This window comes from Triticum urartu, chromosome 2 (genome assembly GCF_003073215.2).
Source record: "Triticum urartu cultivar G1812 chromosome 2, Tu2.1, whole genome shotgun sequence".
NCBI lineage: Eukaryota > Viridiplantae > Streptophyta > Magnoliopsida > Poales > Poaceae > Triticum > Triticum urartu.
In genome coordinates, this window is record NC_053023.1 from 30,660,253 (window position 1) to 30,666,388 (window position 6,136).

Consider the following 6,136-nt stretch of genomic DNA (forward strand, 5'->3'; position numbering starts at 1 on the left):
GGGGTATTACAAGTTTCACAGGAGGTAGGATATAGTTTGCTTAATTAATTATATATAATTGCACAAATATATTTTTGGAGTTGCACTTCGACTATCAGGCAGTTGGTCATGTCAGCATATGAATTTGCATATCTCACATAACAAGAGAGCTAAAGACTATCCCTGGTTTTCTTAACTTCAATTCCTAAAAAGAAATGCAAATCTCCTAGATCCTTTAGAGCAAACTCTGAACTTAAATCTTCCAGTAATCTAGTTATTGCCTCATTGGTGAACTAGTCACAATAACATCATCAACATATATGAGAACATAGATGAATGTCTTGAACTTGTTGTAAATAGATATGCTTTGATGGAATAAACCCTAGTTTTTGCAGCTTTGCACTTAAACGAGAATACCATGCTCTCGGGGCTTGCTTTAGTCCAAACAAAACTTTATCAAGCTTATAGACATGAAAAGATGCATTTTATCCTCAAACCCAGGAGTCGGTTTCACGTACACTTCCTCTTCTTGAACACCATGAAGAAACACATTCTACACATCTAGCTGTCTAAGACTCCATCCGCTAGAAACAATGGATAACACAAGACGAATAGAAGCAGCTTAAAGTGTTCACGACTGATGTTTAAATTATGATACCTTGGCAAATCACCAGTTTGCGTAAAGACTGAAATATCATAAGCTTATTTTACAACATGACATTTTCACAAGCTGAGCACAACTATTTTTGAATACCACAAGTCAACTATACTAATTTCGTGTGCTTTCAAACAAATATATTTCCTGGCAATGATATAGCATGTGTTATAAACTTGTCGAGATTACCGCATTCCCTTTCTGTCGATGCTTTTGGAAAGTACTTCCATCAAAAGCAGCATGTACCTGGCCAATCAACGGGCGTGCTTCCCCCTCAAACCGAACTGATATCAGTTACAAAAATCTTTGACTATAACTTTTTAGATATACGATATTGAAGTTATGCAAACATTGGGAAGATCATAAATTTGAAGGACACACGATAGGTAGGGAAATAAAGGGATGGGTTTTCAATAATGAAAGAAGCCACTCTCCTGGTCTATGCATGCATGATTGCTTGGACGATGTCGCTCTATAAATACTGAGTAGAAACTCCTAGAACAACTAGCAATGGCTCTTCATTTCAGTGATGCATGTCTTGGAGGCAAACCGAACTTGAGGAACATAACTACCTCATATTGCTTTCAATGATGCCAATGGCATGGTGTTATTTTTCATCTCCACATATATATGTTAGAGCTAGCTAACTCGGAATGGGAGGCAACAGGGAGCAAACACATCCTAGTTAGCTGATAAGTAGCTGAAATCCAGCAAGAGCCTGCATGTCGGCTCTGATGATAGCTAACCTCACCCCCAAGGCGACTACCATATTACTAGTAAGAACATGGGTGTGATAGTGTTAATTAGCTAAGATGGTTATTATATATGTTATTTCATAGCTAGGAAGTGTTTGGGTTGTCTATGGAGCACGGTTTTGCACCACGTTACGAATTCTACATCATCAAGCGATTTAGGTAGCCTATTTGAAGCATGGCGTCATTCATTCTGACGTGTTTATTTTTGTTGCTACTCGTAGTCCCCAAGTCCACATTTCTAGGCTTCCTGCAAATATGGCGACTTGTCCACCGCATAATGATAGGTCTGTTGCTGACTAGGGAATCCTGACTTACATATGTATGTTCCACTTGAGAATTGAGATACATTGGTCCACTTGAGAATTGAGATAGTATTATCAGTTATCACTGCTGCCTAAGCAGCTCCTAAGCATGTGACTCACTCCCTGTCCGTTTTCTCTCTCTTCTGGCGCGGTTCATCAACCTCCAGTGGAATTTCAAGATTTCCTTTTTAATTTCTTTTGGAAGTTTAGCAGTTCAGAATCTTCAAAAGGATTGAAATTCGAAAGTGGGGGCAATTAACTGACATTTGTGTCCGCATTTTCTAAAGTTAGCGAAAAACATTGATCATGTGTTGACATTCCAAAAATGAAAACTGTTATCAGAAATTGACCACAGGCTACTTCTTTGAGGGTTGAACTCGGGTTGGCTTAACCCTCAGTGTTGCACGGTGCAGATTGAGCTATCAAAAAAGTACAATATATTTTGAAACTATTTATATCACGAACTAATACAACACGGTGCATCTAGCACACTATAAAATTCCAAACTCAAATTTGATCGACACTTTAAAAAACAAAAAGGAGAAATACATTAGTGAAAAGTAGCCCTAATCGCCTTCTGAGAGAGCAAAGAAAAGCGCATGAATGCATGTGGCTATGTTTCTTCTTTGTAAGGTCTATGCAGCAAATTTATTCATTATTCAAAAAGACCTTGCAAAGTAGTACATCAGGTAGTCTGAAGTCATCATCTCAGCAACATATGTTGCTACTCCTATCCACATGATAAAGGGGTGCCGATAGTCCGAGCCTAATACTAAACAGACATCACACAAATACCTAACATCTAAAGCTAGAGGCCCCAACCAAGCCACATACTGGGTTTGGAGCACAAACCGGTCCGACGCACTCTCATGTGTCGTCGCCGCCGTCCTCAATCAATCCATCATCAGAGCAAACTAACAAACCGGCCTTGCCAAGCTTTTCTGCCATCGATGCTACCATACGCCAGGCAGCATCCTCCTCCTGTGCGAGTCCATCTCCGTGCATCGGACTTTGAGTCTCCAGAGCGCCATGCCGCCGAGATCCGCCGCCATCAATGTGTAAGATGAAGCACCGCTCCACCAAAGAAGCCGTCCTCCGGTGCCTCGACCCCGTGTTCACCTCCAAGAATGACGCCCCCAACGGGGAAACGACACCAGAGAGCCGCTGTCATCCGATCTACTGATATAGGGTTTCCCCCGGAGGTAGCAGAGAGTGGCCTTGAACTTCTCCATGGCGATGCCTTCAAGAAGGGAACGGCGCAGACAGCGTCGCCACCGCCGGCCTTGGCAATAGCCGATAGCAGGTTTTCACCCAGATCTTTCAAAGAATCCATCTCTCGTGCACGGAGCGTAGCCATCCCTGTTGGGATCTGGATGATCCAGGCCGCTGTTGCCAGATCACAGCAAGGAGAAATCCCCACCGAGACCTGCTGGCCGACCAGGGAGAGCGAGAGCGGGCCCGCAGTACCAGATCCGCACAGGATCCGTGCCCGCGCCGCCGCCCCGAAGCCAAACCCACGCGCAGCCGCCACGGCCTGGCCGCTTGCCCACGCCGCCGTCTGTCCGCCACGTCGGCCCTGCATCAGCGCCACGCCTCCGCTGCGCCGCTGCATCTCACGCTGCAGCCATACACCGGGAGGGGGAGAGGGGCCCCTCCACCGCTGACGCGCACCGGGCTTCGCCCGGCGGTGCCTTCTGGCGGCGGCGAGGGGAGGGGTGGGTGTAGAGGCGGCCACGTGCTGGACGCTATGTGGCTATGTTGTTATGTCATCATTAGCACTCACCAAACATGGTTTGTGTTTTAAGTTCCGCCAAACAAAAAGGATTCATATTTCAACGTCTATCTGTCAAGGATAAAGAATACGAGCCTGAGTTATTCCATGGGGATAAGATTATAATTCCATACTAATCAAGTTTAACTTCTGAATTGTAATCTATAGTTACTCACCATTTCATTATTGACCTAAACATAAGTTCATACTCCGCATTGTACTACATAATAATCAAGTCTAACTTCTGATAACCATAAAAAAAGAGTCTAACTTCTGATATGTAAACCATAGTTATTCACCATATCATTCCTCAAAGAACTTAACATAAGTTCCCGTTCTTTTTGCAAGATATTGCTAACATTACTGCAACAGTACAGGCTAATGAACGCCTGCCTAGCATCACATCCGTCGATTCGAAATGATATCTCTAAATACCCTAATACCAAATCTTCGATTATAGTTTTTCAGAGATATGATATATGCCATCACTCATCAATGAAAGCCAGTTTAATGTTCAAGTACACAAGATAGGTAAGAACTAACTATTGTTTTAGATAGTGGCAATCACTCTGCTATCCTCTATACGCATCATCACATGCATGTGACAGCTCTATAAATTGCAGACTACGTGCTAGTATTGCTCTTTTCCAGTGATGCATGGCTTAGTATTTAGCTGAACTCGCTGAACGCTGCTAGACTATATTTGCTTCCTACGCTGGCAATTGCATCCCCTGATTTATTTTTTCGAAACAGAACATCCCCTGATTTTGATCTCCAAAGTATGTTAGACCTAGCCAGCTATAGGCTTAGGACGCAACGAGAATCTAAGGCGCACAACCCTTCGCAGATGTGTTGCACATGCAAGTACACACCTTTTGCCACTCTGCAAATTTTCAACATTCTGTTGCTTAATCACCGGAGAACTAAATGCCCCTCAGCAGAAGCAAAGCAAGGACGTCAGTAACAGAGGAGTACAATGCACCAACGCTCATTGAACTCATCGCATATTTCTACGCTAGTCACACTTAAGAAGTGCTCTCTAGTCCGAGGTCAAGAAGAGTCCATCTAGGACACAAGGTTGTAATTTAACAACACAAGAAAGCCCCCAAAAGTTGCAGTCACAACAAGTTGTTCCTGTGACTAAATCAGAAGGTGTTTGATGAAATACATTCGCCGCATTCTGTTTCTGCATGTCGCACACGTGGAGATTCACGGTTGATGTTTACATTTTGATAGTCGGACAAAAAACAGATTGCATGGTGACTGAAATCTTGCAAGCTTATTTTACGGTGTTACATTTTCACAATATGAGCACAAATGTTGGGGATTACCACAACCTAACAATACAAATTGGGTTCGCCTTCAAAGAAAATTATGACACAAATACGTTTTCCTGTCAATGGTATAGCAGGTGGTTGTAAAATGTAAACTCGCCCACATGACAGCGTTTCCCTCCGGTTATGCATTTGGAAAGTGTTGCCTGTCAAAAGAAACATGTATAACAACAACGGTAATGGCCAATCAATGTGCATTGCCGCCAGCTGATTCGAGGTGATATTTCCAATTACCAAAATCTTTGACTATTTAAATTTGCAGAGAAATGTATTGACATTATGCAACACTAGGAGCTGTTGTAAAGTTGAAGGACGCACAATAGGTGTGGTAGGAAGTAAGCAATGATTTTCCCCTGATGAAAGAGGATGGTTTCTGGAGATAGCAATCAATGTGCCTACGTGCTAGCTAGTATGAAAACACCCCTAGCGGAGATAGCAAGCTACTTTCGTTTCCGGATTCTAGTGATGCATGGACTGGAACCCAACCGAACTTGACAAACGTAGCTCGATCATATTGCTTTCCATGCTGGCAGTGCCATGGCCTCAATTTTCATCTCCACGTATGATCCTGGTAGCTAGGCTTGGGAGGCAATAGGGATCCAACGCATGCAAATCTTGGGGCATCGTGTGTTGCGCACATCCAAACTCGCACGGCCGGAGGCACACGCACGGAAAGGAGCTGAACCTGATTGATTTAGCTTCCGGCCAGCGAGCAGGACATGCAAAAGCTATCTCCAAACGGAAACAACCGGTTGTTCGATCAAAGGGAGCATTAAGGAGACAGATTGTCATGGTGATACTGGTGCATCAGTGTGTCCAAGCCAGGAGCTTCTGGACCGGATGATGCCACGGCTAACTCAACAGACTGTTATTCATTTTCTCAAAAAAATAAAACAGCCTGTTATTCATTTAATTCTTTTATTAAATTAAATGTTGAGTAAATTTTCTCTCTTTTTTTAACGAGCTACAACTTGTTATGCTCTGAGTTCTATTATATAAGAAGACAAAGAATTTATTTATTTTTGAACGGGGCATAACCCCTTTCCATTACATAAGCAAATACAACCATTCTCCCTCCGACCAAGTTTAAAGAAAACAAAGAATGGGAAAAGCGAGTTCAATGCATCACCAGAAAACCCACTGCAAGTGTCCGTCGTGGAAACACTTGCTATGGGGCGAAAACCCGACGACAATTTTGAGCAAACTACCCAAAAGGCAGGAAGAGTTCAAACGGGTTTAGGGGAAGCTCACAGGCGAGCATAGGCAACCAAACTACTCGCGCAGGAGCAGTAACCAGCAAACCCAAAGTATACAAGGCAAAAGACTACGAGCGATGCAGC